Source organism: Trachemys scripta, chromosome 15 (genome assembly GCF_013100865.1).
Source record: "Trachemys scripta elegans isolate TJP31775 chromosome 15, CAS_Tse_1.0, whole genome shotgun sequence".
In the NCBI taxonomy this organism is placed as follows: domain Eukaryota; kingdom Metazoa; phylum Chordata; order Testudines; family Emydidae; genus Trachemys; species Trachemys scripta.
In genome coordinates, this window is record NC_048312.1 from 16,265,563 (window position 1) to 16,292,916 (window position 27,354).

The 27,354-nt window shown below is 41.1% G+C and overlaps 1 protein-coding gene across 1 annotated transcript in view; it reads left to right on the top strand.

Moving 5' to 3' along the window:
• Positions 1-27,354, top strand: part of ARVCF (ARVCF delta catenin family member) — a 428,382-nt gene that overhangs the window by 65,463 nt on the left and 335,565 nt on the right. Inside the window, exon 3 of the mRNA XM_034791689.1 lies at positions 6,218-6,270. The gene's annotated coding sequence lies outside the window, so the exon portion shown is untranslated. The remainder of the gene's footprint in view (positions 1-6,217; positions 6,271-27,354) is intronic.

Here is a 27,354-nt window from a genome sequence, read left to right on the forward strand (position 1 = left end):
CCTCTGTTTCTCATTTTTATATCTTTTCCTCCTCTTCAAGAGTGATCTCCAGCTGGGGTTCAGGCAACAGCCAGTCTGTTTAGACGGGAACATCCAGCTGTTCTATTGCCAAGATGTAAATTTCTCACTCACCCCCTTCTTCCTGCAAAAGAATGGCCACTTAACCCAGTGATAGTACATTTCATTTTGTTAACACCTGGTTGAGGCATCAGTGTGCCTTTTGTCTCTGAGGAACTGGTTTGTGCCTGCTTTTCTAAACTTGAAGCATGTCTCAGTAAAGTCATACGGGTGAATCTTATACATACATACAATGTTACCACACATATTTTATATTTGGGGGGGGGGGGGGGGGGGGGGTGAATTCTGTGCCAAAAAAGAAAAAAGGCTGTGGCAAAAAATTAAAAATTCTGCACACATTTTAAAATTCTGCATATTTTATTTGTCAAAATGACACAATATAATTATGCCAGTTTCAATTATTTTGGTAATTTATTTCAAAATACCCATCAACAAGTATATTTGTAACAATACAGACCAAAAAAAAAAGATTCAGGTAATTTTTTTTGACAAACAGATTAATATAGAACTTTGGGTAATTCATTTAAATGATAATATAGGAGCATATTTCCCACACCTCTCAGAAGCAGTGCAAAGGCTTGTGGGAGTCAGGGGTAATGGAGGAGCCGAGGGAGAGGGAAGGAGTCTGTGAATTAACCTAGAGGGTTGTTGGGTGAGGGTGGGAGAAGTATGGAACAGGTTTTTTGGGGGGAAGGGATCATTAGGGAGTTGGGGAGCCTCCCCCATGCAGACCCCAAGCCTCTCCCATTCAGTCAGACACATCTACCCCTGTCTCTGTGCATCCCTGCATCCCCTATCCCCATGTTTCCTTGCAGCCTCCCTCCCATTCCGCCCCTGGCTTAATGCTGTCACCCTACTAGCTCCTGAGCCTGTGCCCCAGTCTGCTGTCACCCCACTAGCCCTTCTGAACCCCAGTCTGTGACCCCCCTGCAGCACCGTGTGCCCCAGTATATCTGTCCTAACCTGGCTTTGCGGCACGGTACTGTGATGAATGCAGCTGCCTGCTGGTTGTTTTGGTACCACAGCGGCCTCTGATGGGTGAAAGATGGAATTGCAGCACTTCTCAGGCAGCTTATATTTTCGGGGGCGGGGAATTCTGCGCTGGACATGAATTCTGCACATGCACAGTGGCACAGAACTCCCGCAGGAGTAATTTTATCAGGACAATAATGATCAGTAAATTACGAGTTTTCAAGTGATACCTCACAAGACATGCTCTGAATAAGATTTATCATAGTCTTGTAAAAAGAATGAATATAAGGGTATAGACCAGCAGTTCTCAAACTGTGGGTCAGGACCCCATTTTAATGAGATCACCAGGGCTGGCGTTAGACTTGCTGGAGCCTGGGGCTGAAGCTGGAGTCCAAGCCCCGCTACCCAGGGCTGAAGCCAGGGCTCAGGCTCAGGCTTTGGTCCCCCCTCCCAGGGTCATGTAGTAATTTTTGTTGTCAGAAGGGGGTCAGGGTGCAATTAAGTTTGAGATCCACTGGTATAGACTGTCCCACAATGCATTGTGGTGGATCAGCAGGAGGGATGCCCATGGTGTATCATTGGAAGCGTTATCCAGCCAGTGAACGTGGCCTATAGAGGAGAATGGGGCATGAAGCACCTGAACTATGACTAACTTGAGGCATCCTGGTGACATTTTCAAATAGAATCTTTTCATTTTTGTTAATTTTCCATGTGGGAAAACCTATTTTCTGATTGATAACCCCTGAATTCACTGGGGACTTACATCTGTCATTTTGATACACCAGTTGAATCATACATTGAGATGGTAAAACTTTTTTCTTTTACCATCTGCATTATTATCTGCATAGAAAAAATGTGTAATTTTTAAAAAAGCTAAATCGTCTGATTTAAAAATTACAGTAAGAAGACTTGAGTATGAACTTTATGTGGTTCTATAGTTTGTCTGCCTGTACACTAGATTTAAATAATTATAGCGGTAATGATAGTACAGTTAAACAAGGCTGGGTATGCTTTTTGTGACGGAAGCTCTGTTGCTGAGGCTTTGATAGCTGTAGCATTTCAAATAGCATTATACGTGCTATGTAGCTTGTTAGACTTAATGCACTTTTTTAAAGATAGTTTTTAAAGTGCATTCACATTAGGAAGCTTGTTTTAATGGAATTATTTTGTACTTAATGGCAGCTCTATTCAGAAAAGTGACTAAGCAAAAATGGCACCCTCTTCGGCTTGGTCAAAACACAAGTTGCACTGGTTTAATTAAAAGTGTAATATTGCATTATGTTTGTTAAACAAGTGCAACTTTCTGAGTAGATACTACCCCAGTTTAAACCTGGCTCACATAGGTTTAGTTTGTTTAAATAATAATTTAATTAACAGGAGCATGCTAAAGCAATATAAGCCACGTTTAAAACGGGTGTAGTGTTCACACACAGAGTTGCACTGGTTTAACATTTCACTTCAACAGGCTGTCAAGCCTAGGGGATAAGGTGGGCTTGAGGTCTCGAGCATCCATACTGCTGTGCAGGTCTGTCTACAGAAGCTAGGAAGCTCACTCCCAGCTGGTCCACACTAAGGGTATGTCTATACTTACTTCCTGGTCCGGATGTAAGCGATCGATCTTCTGGGATCGATCCCGGAAGTGCTTGCCGTTGACGCCGGTACTCCAGCTCAGCGAGAGGAGTACGCGGCATCGACGGGAGAGCCTGCCTGCAGCGTCTGGACCCGCAGTAAGTTCGGACTAAGGTACTTCGAATTCAGCTACGTTATTAACGTAGCTGAATTTGTGTACCTTAGTCCGAAGTGGGGGGTTAGTGTGGACCAGGCCAAACCCCCTACTTTGAACTAAGATACGCAACTTCAGCTATGTGAATAACGTAGCTGAAGTCGAAGTATCTTAGTTTGAACTTACCGCGGGTCCACACGCGGCAGGCAGGCTCCCTCGTTGACTCCGTGTACTCCTCTCACGGAGCAGGAGTACCGGCGTCGACGGCGAGCACTTCCGGGATCGATCCCAGAAGATCGATTGCTTACCGCCGGACCCGGAGGTAAGTATAGATGTACCTGTAGTGTAGATGTACCTGGAGCAATTCTCCACAGCTTTGCATCTTATTTCCCAAATACAGAATTATTAAAAAGTTGAGCACATACTCAGTTAAGACCTGATCCTTCAGCCCTTACTCAGGAGCCTAGCCCCATAAGGACTGCAGGATCCATCTATAAAATAGCTGAAATGAAATGCCTATGCTGCAGTACAGGCAGGCAAAACAATGCACTGGCATGGAGATTCATTATGCTCATATAGGGCCTCCTTCTGCATGCCTTAATGGGAATTCTACGCAGAGGGCATACAGGTTTGAGTGCATAAAATAGGAAGTACACTGCACAATGCCCTGTTTAGGAGCCTGGGAAGTGGATGAATTAGGTGTTATCTGAAAATGTAAGATTCACTAGAATGTTATATAAGGTTGTTGTTTTTTTAAAGTATTTTAATCCTAAAATCCTTGAAATGAGCTTATTACACATGTCACTTTTGTACACATAGATTTGTTTTGCTCTTGAACTGGCAAACTAGACTTGTTTTGGTCCAAAGCCAAATAATATATGAGGCAATTTCATGCCTCGTGAATTATAGAAGAGAATGTTTGGTATATAAAGCTTGTGTCTTCAGCCTGCCGGCTCCCCTCCCATTTCTCTTAATCCCTTTGGGAATCTTAGTTTGAACCATCTTCCAGAGCTTGAACAATTTTTAAAAGCTGGGCGATTGCTCCAGTGGAATGAAAGGAATTTCAAATATGATCCCTTTCCTCCTGGATGGAATTTCTTTTTGCTAATTCCAGATGGTGGAAAAATATGCTTTGACCTTAGCATAATGGTCATCCTTGTCAAAAAAACACTTTCTGGACTTGGGCTCAAAGGACACTAAAGCAATTACTTTACAATATTTTTCTGGGCCTTTGTATAAACTTTTAGAAAGAAGAAATTAAGGTCCGTTTCCTTACTAAAATGCATCTTCCTTCTTCACTTTTACATACTGACAAATTAGGGTAATGCACAGGGGTGAGGCTACTGGCCTTACATTTTTTTTAACAGGAAAAAAAAAAAGTCAGTTTGTGAAGGGAGAAGGAGGAACAATGAATTAAACTTTCCTAATAGTTGTGCTTAAGATGTGTGAATTGTGGGCTAGTTTTGGTTAAATCAGGGGCTACTGTACCAGTTTTGGGCCTGATCCTACAACCTTGACTTATGCAAGTAAACCCAGTGACTTCAGGGAAACTATTTAGATAAGGGCTACTTACACAAATAAGGCCTGGTCCCCACTTAGTCCGGACTTCGGACTAAGGTACGCAAATTCAGCTACGTTAATAACGTAGCTGAATTCGAAGTACCTTAGTCCGAACTTACCGCGGTCCAGATGCGGCCGGAAGTCTCCCCCCGTCGACGCCGCGTACTCCTCTTGGCGAGCTGGAGTACCGGCGCCGACTGTGAGCACTTCCGGGATCGATCCGGGATCGATTTATCGCGTCTTAACCAGACGCGATAAATCGATCCCAGAACATCGATGGCGTGCCGCCGGACCAGCCGGTAAGTGAAGACTAGGCCTAAGGATTGACACACTGGATCTTTTGACAGATGTCCCTTGAGATGCCAAAGCATTTTTAAAAAATGCACTAACATTTCTGCTGTGATACATTTAAAATAATCATGTGTATGAGGATGTATGAATGTATGACAGGAACATCATATGCAATGGGGAGAGTTGTCTCCCCCTCCCAACTTTTCGTAAATCTGTATGCTCCATTATGTCTTTCATTTTTGTCCCCTTCCCGACTTTGCAAGATATAATATAATCACCTGTAATGTTCTGTATGCTGACACAATTTTGCTCCCTCCCCCTGAAATTTTTTCTGAAATGATGCCCCAATGTATGCAAAGGTGAATCCAGACATATATCTGTAAAATGCTTTGGAACCCGTCGATGAGATGGTATAAATGTACATCATAGACATCATTTTTCAGATAATTTCTTGTACAATTTTTATACCGAGAGCAATTCCTAAATTTATCCTCAATGTCACTCATAGTATTTAAAATGAGCAAACTTTGGTGTACATAATGTACATGCCATAATGCTTGATCACTTTGCTTAATTTGTTAAGGAACAGAGGTCCAAATTTTGCTTTCTATATTGGTATGAATAGTCCCATTGAAGTCAATAGGGTTACTAGCCTACTCATATGAGTAAAGGGAGCAGGATTGGCTCCATATTTTCAAAAGGAGCCATGAATTGTATGAAAATGCTTAATATATAAACATGTTAAAATGTTTATGTAGTTTTTTCTCTTTCCCTTCCCCCATGTAGGATGGTAGAGTGTGAAAATTTTGCCTTAGTTATTGATGTTCTGTACAAAGCTTAACAGTTCAATTTTATTACAGCTTGAGCCTTTTACCATGGCAACACAAATCCCATGTTGCAAAAATGGGGCCCAGTCCTGCTTGCTTTGTAATTCATGAAAGTTCTGCTATTTTATTTCAGTGGGATCAAAATCAGGTCGGTGTTCTCTGACAAAATGGACAAAATTAAATATAAAAGCAAGTAGAGCAGTGTTGCTCATATATAAAATCCATGCAAACTAAAACCAGAGGGAAATCATTCCAGATGTACAAATCAATCAGGATAAAATTGCCAACACCTACCATACAAGAAGGAGAATCAGTGTTTTAACATACAGAAAGTGGGCTACTAAAATGCAGTAACAACCTTAGGGCATGTCTACACTGCATTTGGGAGCAAGTCTTTTTTTCCCTAAAATGGCATGAAACCAGCATTGTTGTAACAAAAACTCTTTGTATAGAGTAGTGATAGGATTTTTGGGCACTGTTTTGGGTATTGATAGAATTTTTCTGCAGTGTTTAAATTGGTCATCTTTGGTTCTTGGTTTTTTTAAGCTGCTGAAGCTAGAACCAGACAAAATGTATAATACATTTTTTTCCTTTTATGAGTTACTGGAGCAATAGTGACTAAGCAATACCATGAAGAGGGGGTTCATGCTAATGAACTACAATATGCCTGAGTTTAAAATGTGGTGAAATATATTTGAATTTTTTTGTTAACAGTTTCCCAATCTCGCTCAGTAAATACTGATTATGTTTTGACCTATCATTACAGAGTTCTCAATAACGTGTCACATGGAACTAGCATCAAGTTAGAAACCTGATAAGGTAAGACATTATTTACCAGAGTAAATAACCTCATTCTTTGGTATTAGTAAAGTATAATATAACAGGGAATCCTGACAAGATGAACTGAAAGAAAAAAAGCAACATTTTTTGTGGTAGCATAAGAAGACCTCATCTTGGATCTGTTTGTTTATGTATAGCAAGATGTTGGTTCAGTATTTATGTTCAGTACAGACCGCAAGCTAGAAGGGATACCATCACACTGTCCTTGTGATGCAAATGGCAGGCATTGATACAAAGCTTTGCATCAGTTGATTCATTTCTGACTGGTGATAGTTTTCCCATGCTGCACTGTAATGAGCTTATCTTCCAGTGTGATTGTGTGTAGGCAAGGGAAGGGTAGAGAAGGGAACAGGCGGGATTATAAAGAAAGCAAAATAGGTGATTAAAAATGCGTCATGAGGGATGCCTTGTTTTCACACTCTTCTCATGGGTACTTTTTTACCACTAGCTAATGCCCTAACTTAGCTTCACATGCCAGTGTCCCTGGATGCTCAAACAGAAATGAGCAGCACTCCACAAATCTGAAAAGTGTTACTATGTAGATTAAAATGTTTATTTGCTTCTGTTCAGTCTGATGGTTTTGTTTTTATCATAATGAGGTAAATGTTGTGTATAGAACATACTGCTAGGAAGACAGAGGATAATTAATACAGGGTCCTGTATATACCGAGTGCTCAAAGAAGAGCATTAGTAATAGTGGCAACTGTTCATAAGCCATATAATGCTTTGTTCGTCTTTTGTTTAAAATGTAAAGCAGTGGCACTTTAAAAACAAAAAATGCAGTGTTCCTTGTCCATTTCCGTTACTTCTGTTACTACATCTTGGTAAATGTCTCCCATTAACAGAAAATTAATATGAGTGTAGAACAATTTATAGTTTTCTCATTGCTTATCACTGAAGGATTGTTTGGGAAATAGTTTGTCATATCAGAATGTGCTAAATATCAGTCAAATTCTTCAAAACCCCTTTGTATTATATATGGAAGAACATCTACCAGTTAAAACACATAATTGGTAGTTGAGACATATCCTGTATTTCTGACTCTGCAACAGACTACCTATGTGATCTTGGATGATTCGCTTATCTCTGTGCCTCATTGCCCCCATTAATAAAATGGGAATAATACCTACCTCACAAGTGTTAGATTAAATTTTTAATGTCTGTAAAAGTGCCTTGAGATCCTAGATTAGAAGCTTTCTGGGGTAGGGACCATGTCTTTATATGTGTTTTTACAGTGTCTAGAACGAGGAGTCCCCAATCCTGCATTGGGTTCTCCGGAAACTACTCCAGTGTATTAAATAAACCTTTCATTGAACGGGTATAGCAATTTCAGTATTTTTAAAAAGACATAGATGGGTTTAAAAAATTGTGAGGGAAGCTCCAGAGGAAGTACACAGCAGGAAACTTTCAAAAATGTAAAAATAGGAACTTTCAAATTCCCCGTTTCCAGATAGAGTTGGTATTTGTCAGCTGTGCTAGCAGCTCTCAGCCTTGTATCATCTTGATGAACCTTTCTTGGACAGAAGCAGGTTCTTGACTGCTATTCTGGCATTGATGATTTAGCAAGCTTCCCCCCGCCCCCCTCTTTAAAAGCTGAGTCTTTTGTCAGATTAGCAGTTACAGTCTGAGCTATTTTTCTTCCTTTCAGCTCTTCCTGGAAACTACAGTGGGACCTGAAAAAGCAATATCCCAATATGTACTGTTCTTATTATACTAGCTGTTCACACGCTTCACCAACTGGTGGAATGCAGCCACCTCTGGGGTGGAATGCTGCTTAAAGCACAACATGTTACTACAGGACAATTTAGGACATGAAATAGTAAAACAATAGAGACAAGTTAGGCAGGACACTTATTCTTCCAAGGAATGCAGTGGGATCTCTGACCATGAGTGCTGTATGACACCTCTGAAATTGTACTGTCCCATGCTGGTATGTATTGACTGAAAGGGAAGAGTGACGTCTACTGAATACCCTATATACCATTTCCTACAAGCTTTTCCTTCTAAACACTGAAGGGGGCTGACACCTGAGAAGAGCTCTGTGTAAGCTTGAAAGCTTGTCTGTTTCACCAACAGAAGTTGGTCTAATTAAAAGATATTACCTCACTCACTTTGTCTCTCTAATACCCTGGGACCAACATGGCTACAAAACTGCATACAACTATTTAGATTGTGCAATCTGATGAGATCGTGGTCCAAGATGCAGTGGCTGCAGGGTGTATGTGCATTAGCAGAACATCAAGACAAATGTGCTTTTAGTTTATTGATTTTCTGTTTCCCTATTAGAAAATAGCTTATTTAACAGCAAGAAATTTTAAAATGTTTTACTGTATATATTCTAACAAACAAGGCTCTTACCAAGTCAAATCTGGGGTTGACTTTGATGTAATGCTGTGGGTTTTTAAATTTTTAGCTCCTATCCTTTATTGCTTCCTGAAAATATTCATTATGAATGGATGGCTGATCTTAAGACAGTCTCTGTATGCTTTCCAATTGCATCAAGCAATCTAGACCCTAAAGGAATATTTAAGCCAAGGAGGGAATAGTACAACAGCTATTCGGTAATAATACACAACTCTAAGTCCTCTGCAGCATTAGTGGCTGCAAGGATTCTGTTAGCAAGTTTTTGTGAACAGCTCAATAGATGCAATAGTTCAGCAGGAGATATGAAGACAACCACTTTTCAGTCTCCTCATGATGACCCGTCTATCTGGAGCATTGAATTATCTTTATTGCTCTTATTGAATCATCCTAGACTAGTGTGTGCCCCTGCTAGCTTTTGCTGCCCTTAAGTACTGTGGCTTCAAGGTATTTAGACTAGGATGGCGTCTGCCATTCATAGCTAGAAACAGTTGGAGAGCTTCTATAATGGAAGGCAGAAATGGTATTTGAATTATGATTCACTGAATAAGCTGCAACTTTGTAACTGTTAGCTTAGAGCTCTCCTGTTTGGGATGGGCATGTTCAGAGGCCTTCATTTCCCCGGTGTCATTGCTGTATCTCCCCTATGTTTTTTCCATTCTCTCTCACTCTGTCTTCAGTCTGCTCCCCCCACCCTTTGTCTCCATGTATTGTTCTGATTTTGTTTTTTTGTTTTGTTTTTGTTTTCTATTTTTGATTCTTTCTCGCAGTCCTCTCCTCTTTTTTCTCACCTCCAGTTTCCTCATCTCTTTCTCTCCCTCTCCATTTCCTCCCTTTTTTCTTGTTCCCTTTTCTAGTTCACTCCCATGGCTTCAGTCTTTTTCTCCTCTCCTCTGTTCCCGGTGTTTAAATCTCTAGTAATATTTTCCACATAGTGTCATTTCTCCTATAAACTTGAGGTCTGAGGTTTGTCCAGCCCCAGCTGATGGATAGCTTCAGTGGAAGTGTTCTGGTGAATTTTAGATTATTTTCTTAGATAGCAGAAGGCCAGTATACCACGTCTTACCTGGTTTTAAGGCTCCTTATAGCCTATTACTTGCAGAATTGCTGTCAGTCAGCTGTAAAGAGCCTGCTCCTCTCCTGCTCTCAGTGATAATGAACTTGATCTGCATGCTGCTACTATCTGATATCAGCATTGTGGGCCACTTCCTATATATTATCATGTGGAAAGGGGAAGCACCAGATTTCTCCAAGGATTGCTTCCAGATTGCTGAATGGGGCAGAGAGAAGCAATTTTTTGGTATCTTTGCCAATCGCCACTCTAAGTGCTGAGGCAAGTCTTACAGTGTCTCTGGTTAATGTTCCATAACCATATGGTCTTCCATGCACAGCTCTGACCTATAAGTGTCGGTGTATATGAAAATGCAAATACAACTGGAAAAAGTAGCCAAAACCTTGATTAAGGTTTATTTCCTCTCAGCTTCATTTCCAAGATTCTTCTGAAATTACTTCAGAAAATCTATACAGTTTAATAAAGAATTAGATCTTGTCTGTAGAATTTTTAAACCAACCTGTAGATTTTAATAGAGATTTTATCCTTGTTATAGAGTTTCATAGTTTTGTTTAAAAATTCTATAGAAAGGCTCTTATTCTCTATTTATAGAATTACAGAAATGTAGGGCTGGAAGGGACCTTGAGAGGTCATCTAGTTCAGCCCTCTGAGGCAGGACCAACCATACCTAGACCATCCCAGACAGGCGTTTGCCTAACCTGTTCTCAAAAACCTCCAATGACAGGGATTCCCCAGCCTCCATTGGCAACCTACTCCAGAGCTTAATTGTCCTTATAGTTAGAAAGTTTTTCCTAATATCTAACCTAAATCTTCCCTGTTGCAGATTCAGTTCTAAAGGATTTTTCCAAAAGGGTTTTTTCTCTCTCTCCCTCTCTTTTTTTAAGTTATTCTAGTGGGAAATGGGGATATGATAGCATTCTCAGCATGGAAGAAATTTAAAAACTGAAGCTAAAGCCCGGGTAGGGGTCTTCTCTGTCTTTCTTATTCTTTATCTATTTACATGTAAAAGACTGGGTTATTGACACTTTATCATATTTATTGTAGGTTCCTGGATCTTGTTGTCATAGTTACAGCCTGGTAGTCAGAAAGAGTTGAGCTGGTTTTAAAGTTATGCTAATTGACAGTTTCTCAGGGAAAATAATCCTCAAATTTCAGGCGCTAAACAATCATTCTTGCCCTAGAACTTGGGCAACGGTTTTGTGTAGCCGTTCCTTATTGACCAGACTGCATATGCAAACTGACTTTTTTGGTGAGATCAAGTTATGTTTACATGACTTGACTGCCAAAAACTTTCAGTCAGTTCTGTCTTCCCTCCCCAGAACTCTGAGAAAGCTATATTCATTCGGTGCCGGCATACATTTTCAGGAGAAGTCACTGCGATAAAGTATTTCCCTATGTACTTCCATAGATCTGAATTTTGCAAAGTGAGTCCACTCTGAACTCACCTCACAGCAGCAGCTACTGTCCTCCGGAGCTGGGCCCAGCTCCTTGTTCTGGGCATTGCGACCAGGCGAATGTGGTCACAGCGCCACTCAGTTTTGGCCTGATCGCCCCTTCATAATGATTCACACTGTCATGATGACGAAGGAGCAGCCAGGCCAAATTTGAATGAGTGGCACTGTGACCCATTGCGCATGTCACAATGCCTAGTTTCAAACAGGTATAAGCTGCACTTGAACAAGTTACGCTGTCTGAGTGTAAACCATGTCTACACTTCAGACTTGAACTGATGCAACTACTTCAGTAGCTAAATTCCAGTGCAGACAAGGACTTATTGACCTAGCTGGGGTGGACATATAAAATGTATAGTGCTAGTGTGCAGTAATGCTGACAGAAGTCCTCCTTACTTCCATTACTTAATAGACAGGGGACAGGGAGGAACAACTCTTAATCCCACTCCCTGGTAATGTCCACTTAGTGCTATATATTCAGAACGTCTTAAATTGAGTGCTCTGAATAACTGGGCTATTTTAATGTCTAGTGGTTATCCAATTAAAAGATAAAACCCCAGGTACTTCCAAGCCATCAAAGTTAGCAAATGAACTTTCAGCACTATCTAAAATTTGATTTGTGTCTATTTTTTAATGAAGAGGTGGTAAAAGCAAAATTATTAGTGCGATCACTCTAAATTGATCTGATGTAGAAACTCTGATTTGGGAGCACTTATGCACATTCTTTGAGCTAGGGATGACTGTGAACACTGAATAGCAGTGATGAGACTGAATCCGCTACCCGGTCTTCAAGGCTTTATGGGCAAAAAGGGTGTGTTTCAGTTGTGTCAACTCTATGGAATTAGTAAACACTTGAAAAGCCCCATTGAGACTTATTAAGTGGTTTGGGTTGGTCGTGTTTTAGCCTAGGCTCCCCAATAGGCTAAAACGTAGCCAACTAACATGGCTTCATATATGTTAGTGTGTATCTTAGTGAAGCTCTTCAATTGTGTTAAGCTAACTTAATTGAGCTGACACAATTGAAACACACCCTTTTGGCCATCAGGACAGGATCCAAGAGAGCACCTTTGCTTGGCCTTACACTCCCATACCTTTCTGCAACATTCTTGGCTGGCGAGCTGTGAACTAGTTTTGGAATCCACTTGAGAGGAAGCAGATTACTTGTGCTTTCAGCATGTTAAATTTTATACTGTGAGCTGTCACAGCTTTGATTTAAAACTACTTCTGCTTATGAATTGTTTAGGCAATGTCTGGTGACTGAAGTACAGGATGAAGTGCCAAGAGGTCAGATTCTATTCCTGGCTCTGCCACTGACTTGCTGTATGACCTTGCACAATTCATTTAATCTCTCTGTGGCTCTGGTTTTCCTCATAAATTAAAAAAAAGGGGGGCGAGCATGGTGGTGAATTCTTTCTGTAACTATCTCATAAAAAGAAATATGTATTAATGTTTGTAGACTGCTTAAGATTCTCAGATGTAGGCTTCTATAGAAATGATAAATCTATAGTTTTATTATTCCTTATTGTAACTTGTTTAATTAGTATAAAGTGTTAAGCTTGTTGAAGTTACCGAATTCAGTCGGAAGCTAGTGTATTCTGCCAGCCTAACAGCAAAATATATTCTCCTATCCTAATCTGTGACTTTACTTTTTGCTGTTGTTTGGCTGCTATTGTGTACACCCTATACCCTGAGGAAAAGGCTGTATTTCAAAGGGGGACATAGTGACCTTGTATATTCAGTAGCTTGTACATCAGTTTAAATTTGTAAATTGCTTTAAAACTTAATGATAAAAATATATAAATGTAAGATTATCCCTATCAAGATTCTGACCATAAATGTGGTTTAAACTGTAATCTCATTAGGTTTTGTTTGTGAGACAGTTTTTCCTACTTTCTCCAGTGTAGTCTTCAAGTGATAAGTGGGGATAGTGCAGTATGGTTGGGGAGATGTCTGGATGCATCCATGCTGCAAAGAGATTGTCTAGAGTGAAATAGAAAGTTAAATTGACGCTGAGGCAGTACTAAAAGTTGCTTCACAAAGTGTAAAAACTTTCCCTTAAGTAGCCTGGCTAATAATGTTAACTTCATAGATAATAGGACAATTAGTTGTCTCTCTCTCTCGTAAAATCTGTACATTTGAAAAGACTGCTTATATTCAGCCACTGAAATATCTGGAAAAAATGTAATGTTTATGACCAAAGTGTAAACTTAAAATTAACATATCAGGATTGCTTTATTATTATGCTTATTTTATTTCCACCCAACTAAAATTTCCATTCCATTCCCAATGGATACATTCTTTCCAAATTTCCCAATTTTGGCTCAGGCTTTGCCTACATTTTCCTATGTACATTGGTAGTTGTTCTCTTTCAATATTTGCATAAAAATAAACTGCAGAGGCCTTGAGGGGACCATGCTAGAAGTCTCATGTTCCCAGATGAGGGGTTCTGTAGCCTGCAATTTTAATATCCCACAAATAGAAGTTAAACTGTACTTTTCTGAGAACCCTACCTATAAATACCAATAATACTCTGTCTTAATTAATTTCACTAGCCCTTCCTCTTTCCTGCTTGTTTCTGAATGACTCATTATCTCAGTTACTGACATAGGAATGTGATGTCAGTGAAAGTTTATATCTTTTTTTAGTTTGCTACGGTTGAATGACAGGATTTTATACTTGTCTGAAATTTCGTTAGTCTGTAGTTCAGCGGGGAATAGAATCAAATCCACATTTAAACTGTAACGCTGTTAGAGATGAGTTTGGATCTGGAATTTTGGTTCAGATCTGTCTCTAGTTATGCACTGTATAAGAGCTTAATAGGTTCACTCCTGTTACTACATTGAACTGCAGGCATTTTCACTCCTTATTTAGCCAGTCTGATTCCTGCATGGCTTCAGTGAGAATTACTTGTATCTGGGGCGGGAAGGGCAAGAATAGGATCCAGAGAGATATCAGACAGTACTGCCCAGGCTAGATCCTACAAGCGGCTGAACACTCCTGCAAGGTGTTCATTGCCCTCAGTTCCCACGGTGCTCAGTAGCTTCTTGAGTCCCTGTGACCTGATGGCTAGTCTGGAAGGTTGAGTCACATTTGCCAATGTAAAAGATTTAAAATAAAACCTGTAGCTTTAAAAAAAAAATACAGTTCAAAGATTATAGTTCAGAAAAATAAAGTTGAGTAAAATACATGGTACCTGTTTTCAGTTTGAGCATTAAATTAGTCTTGTTAACATGGCAACATTTAATGTAAGGAACCTATGTCATTTTATACAAGTGGGGGAATCTATCAAGTTATTTTTCTCCCTTGAATGCCCCTAATTTCCTTCAACACATGATGTATTATTTTTCAATGCAAAAAGAATGGTTTTCCTTTAAATAAAAACTTGTGGAAATGAAGTTGTCTTTAAAGAATGAGGGAATGTACTTCTAACTGCTTTTTAAACTGTGCATGAGAGCTCTAGCCATATTATCTAGATTGACAGAATTCTGCGTATAGTGACCTGCTTTAAAAAATTGGCTGGTGTGCCTGGCTGATGATTTCCTAACCTTGTTATGGAGGTCACACTGTCAGTTGGCACAGAAGGTCTATTGTGGTACTTAAGTTATGGCCTAAGTATTTATTATATTGCGTGACTTTGATGCATGACTATACCATCATCCAGTATGCTACAGGGTTATTCATGAGACCCAGTTGCATGGTGCCTGTGCTGTTACCAAAACCAGAGTTATGTGCTATGTGATTATGTGCTATGATTTTACCTCCAAAACAATTTATTCTAATCTTAAAATATTGTCATTACATCTATATGGAGAGTCTTTGTTTGGCCTTAAATTGATACCAAAGTTCAATTTTTCGTAAGCATGGTATCGAAATCTGAGATGAGACTGAGGGATTGAAACTGTCCTATACCCAGAATGAAACTGCTGGTGGGCATTTAAAAGGAAATCTGAATATCTGACACAAATTACCCCACATCTTGATAACACAGCAGAACCTTGATAATTCACACTAATAAGTAGGGTATATTGAGAGTTAGTAAGTGAACTGACACTGTAAAATAATCAAGGACATTGCATCACAAAATGTACTTCAAGCTCTTTATTTTGAAAAACGTGGTTTAGTTTTAATTATTTATGATTCTTCTGGTATATTAGGATATTCCATAAATGTAATGAAGTCTTAGTAACACAAGACTTCTCTATAGCTGTACTATTACATTTTTGCTGAGACGTGTGGTGAGGCTGCCAGATTATTTGTGAGAATTATTGGGTTTTATATATTAAATGAGAACTGCTGAGGTGCTACTGTAGAGTGGTCTAGCTTTATTTTGTATTCGTTCTATAGTCTAATCAAGTCTTCTCTTGATCTGAATGAAATCACCATTAACATTAATGGGAGTTAAAGTATGTGTACATGTCAAAGGAAAAGGGAGAACTGAAGGGACAGGAAGACTGGACTCCTCAAGAATAGCAATAGTCAGAGATTAAGGGCTAAATTCTGCCTTTTATTACATGTGTGAGGTTCTGCCCATCTGGGAATTGCATATGCACAGAGGTAGATTGTGTCCTAAATGTGACGTTTCACTCCATACTCTTTATGAAAATATGCTTATGTTGTGAATATGACATAACTGAGATATACTGTATTCAAGATGGCTCATGTGAGGTATCATTGGAAAGGTTATGATTTACTGAATGTGATTATCTAATTTGTAAGCCCGTATCATTTCTGTACCTGAAGTTAGGAATATTAACTATGTATCTGTATTTCAAACGTGTTACTTTGGGTGTCACCCCCAACCAGCAGGGCTAATGGGCCATTAGCCAGGCAGAGCTAATGGGCCATTAGCAGAGACAATGGACTGTGAAAGAGCTTAGTCTTCCTGTGGACTCTGGAGACAGCCTATGAACAATGGCTGCCACTGCCCTTCAGAGACATGGGTCCGTGTCACCTGGTACTGGATATCCCTCCTCCCCTTTTGGAATGCCAGTGGTTTTCCACTAGAAGACAAAGGGTTCCCGTCTTACTCTAGAGCCATATAAGGCAGGGGAGTGAGATCATCATGGTTCTCCCCTGTCTCCCCACCCTAAGAGACACTGAAGAAAGACCTGGAAGCAAGAACTGAAGTGAGGGGAGAAGGGTTGAACCCAAGCTGGAAGGGCATCTAGCTTGTGAGTAATAATACCTAAGTCTCAAGAGGGAAACCAGTGCTGCTGCCTTTCAAGATTTTCTCTAATCTGACTGCAACTGTATCTAGGGTGAGAAATACTATTTGTAACCAATTTCTTTAGTGAAACTAGCTTAGTTTGCGTGTTTGGTTTAATTTGCTTAGTAATTTGCTTTGTTTTGTCTGTAATCTCTTATATTCACTTAAAATCCACCTTTGTTAGTTGATAAACTTATTTCTTGTTTATAATAAAACCCAGTTTATGCAATTTCTAACTGGGTGGGGGCAAGAACTGTACACATCTCTTTTCACATTGAAGAAGAGGGCGGATTCTTATGAGTTTGCGCTGTGCAGATTTTTCTATACAGCGCAAGACAGGTATTATTTTGGGTTTATCTCCCAAAAAGGGTTGTACACGTGAGTGCTGAGGGAGTCCTCTCACACAGAGCTGACTTCAGTCTGTGTCTGCAGCGGGGTGCGGACCTGTGTGTGTGTGTGTGTGTGTGTGCGCGCACTGCAAGAGGCTGGAGCGCTTCATTCAGCAAAGCAGGGAGAGGGAACCCAGGCTGATTGAGCACGGGAGGCTCAGTGAAATCCCAGTACATCAGGTGGCATCCAAGAAGGGGGGTCCAACCCATCACACTAAAGTTTCCTTTTTACTGATTGCATCAAGATGAGAGTAACTTAGCTTTAAGCACATGACTCCCACAAGCTTCATAATGACTCTTGGCTCAATTCTGCTCTCAGTTACACAGGTACAGTTCCTTTTGAGAATTGTGCCTGTGTAACAGAGGACTGAGGTGGGCAGTAGCTCTAGTGAGTGCTGCCTTTAAGGTAATTTTAGGCAGAGGACTGCAAATAGCTCTCTAATTGAGTAACTAGAGTTCAGTAAGATATGGAGTGAAGACTACCGAAGAACCCTAAGGGTGCACACCACCTTGAAAATTGGATGCGCTGCCTTCTATTGGAATAAAGTCAACACTCTAGTCATTTAAAAAACAAAACAACTTCCCCTTACACCTATATATATCACCTGTATCTTGGGCTGAGCTTGTGGAGTCAAGGCAGTGTCATATACACACAATGTTGTAGAGGCAATGACAAGAAGACTTAAAAACATAGATGTGGAAGATAACAGATCAGTCAAGTGGGCCAAATTCGTCACTGATGTAAGCTGGAGGTAGAATTCATCACAGCTGTAAGTCTTGAATTGAATAGATTTAAACCAAGGACAAATTTGCCTCAGTGGTGGTAAATAGGAGGCCTGAGTTAATGACTGATACAATAGGCAATGATTGAAGGACGGGAGTTTGGTAGGTGGAGGCATACTAATATGAAGAAAATTAGATTGAAGCCAAAAGCTTACTTGATTAAGGCAGGCAGAGAGGGTGAAGTAGAGGTAGTCATTAAAGGTTTTAAGAGATGTGCAGTTAAATATCAAAAGTGAACGTAATGTTTTGAATTTCATTTGCTACTAATTTAGGACATAATGTTGCATATGTGACTGAACAGCTACTCATTTTTAAAGTCATTATAAGGGGAGCTGGTAGCAACCCCCATATTTAAAATTGCCTAATGCTTTCCTTTAAGATTTTTGCGGCATTTTAAAAAGAAATGCTAATACCTCTGTTGTTTTCAGTAGGCTTTTAAAATGCAGCAGGAACCAAGCTCTGGGGCTAGAGATATGCCTTGTCCCATGACATTCTGGTCAGGTTTTGCTAGTTATAAACTATAGTTATGAGCTGGGTGAAACCTTATTATGGGATCAAGATAGATAGGTGTGGACTCACCCTTTAGTTAACATAACTGTAAGCATAACCTCCATGAAGACAAAAGGAATGTGAACAGTGGTGTGTAGGGTGTGAATACAGGGATGCATTCAGTCACAGTGTGGAAGGCAGAACAAAGAGAAACTGAGAACAGATCAGAGAGGGATAGGAAAGAAACAGCTAAAAGCAGGGTGGCTGACCCTAAAAGAAACCTCGGGAGAGATTTTTGAATCAGGGATATAGGCTGAAAAGAGTGCTTTTGGTACTGTGAGCAAAAGATGCGGTTTCCTGCTATTTGATTCTTTCTGTGTTCAGACACTGGACTTTGTACATTCTTTGTAAATAAACAACATTGCATCAAAGAAAATACCGGACTCCATCAATTTCTGCTTCCAACTGGAACATCCCCAGGTCTCTGAACTTTGACTAATTACTCATGTCAAAAGAGGAACACTATTAATCACAATTTCCTGCATCTCTGTAGGGTTGCCAACCCTCCTGGTTTTGTTGAGAGTCTCCAGGAATCAGGCCCTATCTCTCGGAGGCTACTGAAGCCAAACAGGGAGATTTTAGGCACTAAAAGTCTGGCGGCAAAGTGGGGCTAATGCAGGCTCCCTGCCTGCCATGGCCCCATGCCACTCCCGGAAGTGGCCGGCACATCCCTGCAGCACCAGGGGTGGGGGGCAGAGGGTCTCTGCGCACTGCCCTTGCACTGACTCCACAGCTCCCATTGGCCGGGAATTGCGGCCAATAGGAGCTGCAGGGGCAGCGCTTGCGGATGCAGGCAGCACGTGGAGCCCCCTGCCCCCCCCAAGGGCTGCAGGGACGTGCCGACCCGCTTCTGGGAGTGGTGCAGGGCCAGCGCAGGCAGGGAGCCTGCCTTGGCCCTGCTGTGCCGCTGCCTGGGAGCTGCCCGAGGTAAGCACCTCCTGGCTAGAGCCTGCGCCCCAACGCCCTGCCCCAGCCCGGAACCCCCTCCTACACCCAAACTCCCTCCCAGAGCCCACACCCCTCACCCCCTCCCACATCCCAATTCCCTGCCCCAGCTGTGAGCCCCCTCCAGCACCCATACTCCCTCCCATAGCTTGCACTCTGGACCCCCTCCTACACCTCAATCCCCTGCCCCAGGCTCAGCCCAGAGCCCCCTCCCACACTCCAAACCCCTCGGACCCAGCCCAAAGCTCTCACCCCCTCCCTCACCTCAACCCCCTGCTCCAGCCCAGTGAAAGTGAATGAGAATGGGGAAGAGTGAGCGACTGAGGGAGAGGGGATGGAGTGTGCAGGGTGGGGCCTTTGGGGGAGAGGTGGGGAAGGGGGCGGGGCAAAGGTGTTTGGGTTTGTGTGATTAGACAGTTGACAACCCTATCTCTCAGTTGCAATTTAGCAGTACTCCAGAATTACTGAAGACAAACATTCTAAAGAGCCAGGTCACACAGCAGCACACACTGTATTGGGAATGTCTGGGAACTGTTGGGATAGCTGGCCTGGACCATACCCATGGTCCATGGACCCTCAGCAGCCTATCTGAAAGCATGATCAGGGCCAGGAGGAGGGGGAGGAAAGAGAACTGGGTAGGACTGAGCTTTCCTCAGCTACCCTTAGGACCCAGCAGCCCATCCACACCTCCAGAATAACTGTTTCCTCCTGCTGTCCACTAACGTAGTTAGTCTTGTAGCTCAAGCTGTGTTGTGGTATTGAAGGTACAGGGTTCAAACTGCGCTGATGATTCACGATAGGAGTGTGGCTACATTGTTTCAATCTTTTTTTCCTTTAAAAATTAAAACGCCTAGGAAATTACACATCAATAACTGTTTTCGTTTAATATAGATTTAGGTTGCAAAGTCATTAATTTGAAAGTTAGGAAATGCACAGGCAGCTGTAAATGTCTGGCAACCTTAATTCTGTCTCCTTGTGCATATGATAATATTTAATTACATTACAGTATTTAATAGATTCTAAGGCCAGAAGGGACTAATGTCGTCACATATTTTCTCCTTTGACTCCTGTTTCATTCATTGTAGACACACAATGGGTAAATTAGAATTAGGAGTAAATAAGTTACAGTAGTTTTGGCATTTCCTAACTTTACAGTGCTTGACTTTGCAATGCGAATAACTTTATCTTAACTATTTTTTGTATGTAATCAAATATATAATTTTAGAAAACTCTCATATTAATTTAAGATTTTTATGAACACATGCTTGGTAACTGTACAGATTGCAATCAGATACAGAAAAATTAAGTTCACTGATGTTTAATACTCAAATAATTATTTTCATTACCAAGCCAGCAATATGTTTTCATTTTTTTAATTTGGAATTTTACGCTATCATAATTTATGCCAATTTCTTTCCTAAAGTAATCCTTCCTGGATTAGAGAGTTTAAGGTCATTAAAAAGTATTTTTATAATATGAATTTACTTTGAATAATGAGTCTTCTATTAGATATATTGTTATCCTATAGTATATGTTTTGCAGACAAAAGATTCAGATTAGTTTAAATGAGACATCAGAGGGGGAAGATGGCAAAGGGAAAGGTAAGGAGAGATACTGTTCTTAAAAGTTAATATGTGTTTAAAAGAAAGGTATGTTTTTAAAAAGGGTATAATCTAGCAGAATAAAAGAGGAATCGTGAACAATAAAGTAGGATTTTCAAATGTCAGGCATGCAGTTGTGCATTCAAAAATATTGTATATAGCTACAGTACTACAATTGCATTTGCAACTCAGATAAGTGTTTATGCAAATACATACATAACTGGCCATTTATTTATGAACTTACCTGATGTGCTCATGAGCATAATAATGATTATTGAAAATAAGGCACACACAGTAATCCTGGGGGAATTCTGCACCACTGCGCATGCACAGAATTCATGACCCCCGCAGATTTATTTGCTTCCTCGCAGAAAAATGACTTTCTGACAGGGAAGCAAAGGGAAGCTGCAAGAGCAGTCACAGACCACTCCCTAGCAGTGCAGGTACCTTGTTTCAGGCACCCAGAACAGCTGGCAGAGAGGTAAATCACCGTGGGGCTGGGGACATCCCAGCCAGTGGCTCCTACTCTAAAATGGGATTAGCTGCTAGTCCTGGCTGGGCTGGAGGCAGAAAAGGACAGGACTTCCTCTTCCCCTGCAAGGAATAGCTGGGGTTGTGTCAGACCCTCCCCCAGAAACCTCCTCCAGCTACAGGAAGCTCAGCATCCTCCCCTGCTTCCTGCCCCCATAGCTCCTCAGCTGCAGGGGGAGGGGTCACTGTACGGGGAGCTGTTCCCCCATCCATCCAACCACCATGCATCTGGACCTTTCATACCCAGACACTCCTGTCAAGTTTCACCCCGTACACCCAGAACCCCCCAGCCCTCCATAACTGAACCTCACCCCACCTGACCTCAACCCCTGAATCTGGAGTCTCCCTGCACCCAGACCCCCTGCCTCCAAATCCCCACTCCTGCACCCCAGACTACACCCACTGAGCTCCCTGCACTCAACCTCCCACCCTGATGAGCCCCACCACCCCGCATCACCCTGAGCCCCCACATCCAGACACCCGTGCCAGTGATCCTCAACTACCTGCACCCAGACCCACACCAAGCCCCACTCCCTCAGCACCCAGAGTCCCTCAAGGGGCAGGGCTCCAGGGTGTTTCTGGGGCAGGCCCAGGCCTTGTGCTGTGTCAGGGTCGGGTGCCTCACCGCTGAGTCTGTGTTCCGGAGGTGGGGAGGCTGCTGGGTGATCTCCACCTTTGTGCAGCCAGTGGCCTGTGCTCCCCACAGTCATGCTGGAGCCTCCTCATTTATTTATTAACAAATAAAACTTGCAGAATTTTAAAATATTGCGTGCAGAATTTTTTATTTTTTGCCGCAGAATGCCCTCAGGAATAACAGTTGCACATACTGTGCAGGCAGAATTAAAAAAAAAAGTCAGGTCATTAAATTGCAAGGACTGAGTTGACTGGTTAATGGATTATATTGGAATAACTAATTTTGTACATATCTTTTGATTATATAGTCAAAAAGCTACTTCTGGTCACAAACAACTAAATACAGAAGGTATTTTTTAAACTTTTATATATGAGGTTATAGAACAGTGGTGGGCAAGCTGCAGCCGCGTGTGGCCCATCAGGGTAATATGACTGTAGGCCACAAGGCATTTTCCTGACATTGACCATTCGCAGGCATGGCCCCATGCAGCTCCCAGTGGCCACGGTTCACTGTTCCCGGCGAATGGGAGCTGCAGGAAGTGGCGGCCAGCACGTCCTTGCGGCCTGCGGCTTCCCGCAGCTCCCATTGGCCGGGAATGGCGAACTGCAGCCAATGGGAGCTGCAGGGGGCTGTGCCTGCAGATGGTCAATGTCAGCAAAATGCCTTGTGGCCTGCAATCAGATTACCCTGATGATCTGCATGTGGGCCGCAGGTTGCCCACCACTGTAATAGACGATTAAATATAATTAGCAATTTAGCCTGAATTATTTCATCATGCCTTAATTGCAGAAAGAAATAAAAAGTGGAGGTTGTTCAGAAGTCCATTGCAGATTCTGTTTGTCTTTTTCTTACAAATAAAAATCTGGTGTCCATTTAAGATATAATCCTTGGTCTACTATTACTGGACCATGTCCAGCCCAAGAATGCCTGTGTAATCTAATATGCTACACTGCCACGTGTCATATGTGTTTAGATTGTCTAATTAAATGATACCGCTTGTTATCTCAGGGTGCAAATTAAATTCTTAGTCTAGTCATAACACTGGTCTACAATTTTTGAGAAGTCGTCTGCTTCAGAGATAAAATGTGCTATTTATTATGTATTTTGATGTGCTGAATTCAAATATGACAATTAAAACAACTGATTGGCTACTGTTTCTAAGATATTTAAGTTTTTATATTTTATGTCTATGTATATTGTGTAGATAGTAGAGTTTTAATCATAAATTGTAAACCTAGGTCTTTTCATGTGTTTATGGTTGCTTCACATGATAATATTTCACCTGTCCTGTTTATGTAACACTTTAAAAATCAGCAAAAGGGTTATATAAATAAAATTTATTATGAAACAAAAGGCAAAAAACTATTATGTACATAGTTAAGTCCTATTCAGTGTCTACTCGGCGCTTCTTGGCTTGTCTCTTGTATTCATTAAATGAAGCATCTCTTGTCACTGTCCAGCAATAGTCTGCAAGCATTGATGGGCTCCATTTGCCCTGATAGCATTTCTCCATTGTTGCAATGTGCTGGTGAAATTGCTCACCGTGTTCGTCACTCACTGCTCCGCAGTTCGGTGGAAAAAAATCTAGATGAGAGTGCAAAAAACATATCTTTAGTAATGTGTTGCAACCAAGGCTTTTATATGCCTTGAGGAGGTTTTCCACCAACAACCTGTAGTTGTCTGCCTTGTTGTTTCCGAGAAAATTTATTGCCACTAACTGGAAGGCTTTCCATGCCGTCTTTTCCTTGCCACGCAATGCATGGTCAAATGCATCATCTCGAAGAAGTTCATGAGTCTGAGGACCAACAAATACACCTTCCTTTATCTTAGCTTCACTTAACCTTGGAAATTTTCCATGGAGGTACTTGAAAGCTGCTTGTGTTTTGTCAATGGCCTTGACAAAGTTCTTCATCAAACCCAGCTTGATGTGTAAGGGTGGTAACAAAATTTTCCTTGATTCAACAAGCGGTGGATGCTGAACACTTTTCCTCCCAGGCTCCAATGACTGTCAGAGTGGCCAATCTTTCTTGATGTAGTGGGAATCTCTTGCACGACTATCCCATTCGCAGAAAAAACAGCAGTACTTTGTGTATCCAGTCTGCAGACCAAGCAAGAGAGCAACAACCTTCAAATCGCCACAAAGCTGCCACTGATGTTGGTCATATTTTATGCACCTCAAAAGTTGTTTCATGTTGTCATAGGTTTCCTTCATATGGACTGCATGACCAACTGGAATTGATGGCAAAACATTGCCATTATGCAGTAAAACAGCTTTAAGACTCGTCTTCGATGAATCAATGAACAGTCTCCACTCATCTGGATCGTGAACGATGTTGAGGGCTGCCATCACACCATCGATGTTGTTGCAGGCTACAAGATCACCTTCCATGAAGAAGAATGGGACAAGATCCTTTTGACGGTCACGGAACATGGAAACCCTAACATCACCTGCCAGGAGATTCCACTGCTGTAGTCTGGAGCCCAACAGCTCTGCCTTACTCTTGGGTAGTTCCAAATCCCTGACAAGGTCATTCAGTTCACCTTGTGTTATGAGATGTGGTTCAGAGGAGGAGGATGGGAGAAAATGTGGGTCCTGTGACATTGATGGTTCAGGACCCGAAGTTTCATCCTCTTCCTCGTCTGACTCAAGTGAGAATGATTCTGGTGCATCAGGAACCGGCAGTCCTTCTCTGTGGGGTACTGGGTGTATAGCTGATGGAATGTTTGGATAATGCACAGTCCACTTTTTCTTCTTTGACATGCCTTTCCTGACTGGAGGCACCATGCAGAAGTAACAATTGCTGGTATGATCTGTTGGCTCTCTCCAAATCATTGGCACTGCAAAAGGCATAGATTTCCTTTTCCTGTTCAACCACTGGCGAAGATTTGTTGCACAAATGTCGCAGCATATGTGTGGGGCCCACCTCTTGTCCTGATCTCCAATTTTGCAGCCAAAATAAAGGTGATAGGCTTTCTTAACCATAGTGGTTATACTGCGCTTTTGTGATGCAAAAGTCACTTCACCACAAACATAGCAGAAGTTATCTGCACTGTTCACACAAGTACGAGGCATCTCTGCTCACTTTGGCTAAACAGAAATGTGTCCCTTTGCAAAATCAAACACTGACAAATAAGAGAGCACGACACTGACTGATTTCTAGAGCTGAAAGAGGGCAATTTGTTCAGCAGAGTGATGTAAGCTTCGTTATGATTGCATCATCCGTGACTTCTAGGAATAGCATGATGCAATTCATATCATGTATGATGCAATACCAGCTTCAGATTGCATCATTCATTGTTTTGCCTAAAAAGCAAGTACTGTCCAAACCCAGTCATAGATTTATTCATAGATCCAGTCAAAGATGTATTTTAGTCATTTCTGGTTTAAATTGAGATCCCTTCACTTTATAACTCACTTATCCTCCGCCATTCCCAAGTCAAGGGTCGTATATACTGACCCAATAGCATATCTTGAAAACTAGAGCCAATCAACAATTTTAAGCATCATTTTCGTTCTCAGTGACCCAGAATTAGTAAAGTTTGACTACATTTATTTCAGAAGCATTTTGGCTGTAGAGCAGTGTAATTTATGTATCATATTTAAGATGTGAGGCTACAAAAAAGAACTTAGGGTTCTTTTGTCTTGTTAGAGTTTTAGGTTTCTCAAAGTTTCACAAACCAGGGAATGGCAAAAAGTGTGATTTTTTTTTTCCTATGCCCTGTTCAGGAGAGGGATGTGTTAAATAGCATTACTAAGGCTGAAGCTAAAAGGCTAATACGGTTGCACCCACGTGAAGGAAACTGCTCCCATTTGCTAAGCAGTAGAATTTTGATAAAGTCTGAAGGGAGAGACAGTTTTTGCTATTTTTTTGTGGAATTTAATTGAAAATTATTAAATTCCATTTGGCATTTTTGAGGCTCTTTGGGGCAGAATGCCAGTGTGCTTGAGGCTGAAAGCATCTTGGTTTGGCTAAGTGACCCGTATTTTTGCTTAGCTGGGCAGAATTATTAATTATGTGCAGCCAGGCATAAGTATGCTACTGGAAATTCCAACTGCAATCTTTCAGCTGATTTCAGTGGACAACTAGGTTTTGGGGCCATGCATTGGATTTACTGGGCTACTGATTGTCTGATTGGAAACCAGCAGAGCTTAGTGGTAATGAGCAGAAACCAGATGAAGAGTCCTAAAGGAGTTTGATGGAATTTCCAGGAGGGTTCTAGTCATGTGCTAGACAATTCTCTTCTGTTCCCTTACAAAGGAAGCAACTAACTGCTAGGACTGGAGCTACCATAAGCGCACCCAGTGTTGAGGCAGTTGTGTGCTATTATTCCACCAGTAGTACCCCTGCCATAGGATTATTACCCACTGGAATCAGCATTTAAACCATGCAAAAAATGGTGGCTGCTTGCAGTGGATAAGTGGGGAGGAGGATAGCTTGGTAGTATGCATTGTGTATGATTAGTTAAGAGGCCTGGATATTAACTAGGGAGTAAGGTGATTGGGGTGGAAGTGGTTTTGTTGGAGAGGAGGGAATGGTTTATGACTATACACTATCCTGAGAATTTTCTTGAAATTTGACTCGTTTTGTAGATCTCATCAAGTCTTGAAAGCTAAGCTAAAACTGAACATTGCATGTATTTTCACCTACAGCATATAAAGTGGTATACGAAATTCTAATTTGTCAGTCAATACAAAGTATAATAAAAGGCAATTTATACAGATGCAAGAAGGGACTGTATCATAAGTAATAGCGTCAAGACAGCATAGTTAGGGTTGAGGTTACAGTTTTACCATTGAGGGAGAAGTTGGTCCAATAAAAGATATTACCCCTCCCACCTTGTCTCTCATTGTATTACCCAACTTTTGAGGCCTTGATTCAACAAAGCGTGTGTCTAACTTTAAGCACAAGCATTAGTCCCCACAACTTGAATGGGATTTAAGCACACACTTAAGTGCTTTGCTGGATCTGGGCCAGAGTACTTCATATCTCAGTCTAAAAGTTAATTTAGCACTGACATTACTCACCCATATATAATTACAGCAAAAGATACTCTGAAGGTACATGGAAAAAGAAACAAGTTGTTTTGGTTCCAAAGCAAGAATACTGGGTGCTGCTGTTCAGTTTAGCTAGGATAAATGCTAGGGGTTGAAACATCATTAATTTCTTTATAAATTCAACTTGAGAGTAGATAATATGGAAACAAAACAGCTATGTTTTTGCTAAAACATTTTATATTTTTTTATGGTTAAAAAGAGCTACAAGATTTTTGAATAAATATTTTATTTTATAATATAAAGAAGAGTATAAATGCACATAAATAAGCAAAAATTATTAACATATTGGGTCAAATCTCTTCTGTTGCATCCATGCAGCTCCATGTTGCACTTGGGAACAGAAATACAGTCACTGAATAAAGAATTCTCTTAAAGTTAGTGAAACATAAATTTTACTTTTTAAAATCAAATGTAGATAAATTATTTGATATCAAATATTGTTACTGAGAGTTGTAACATACACCACACTCCTCTTCCAAAGGCAC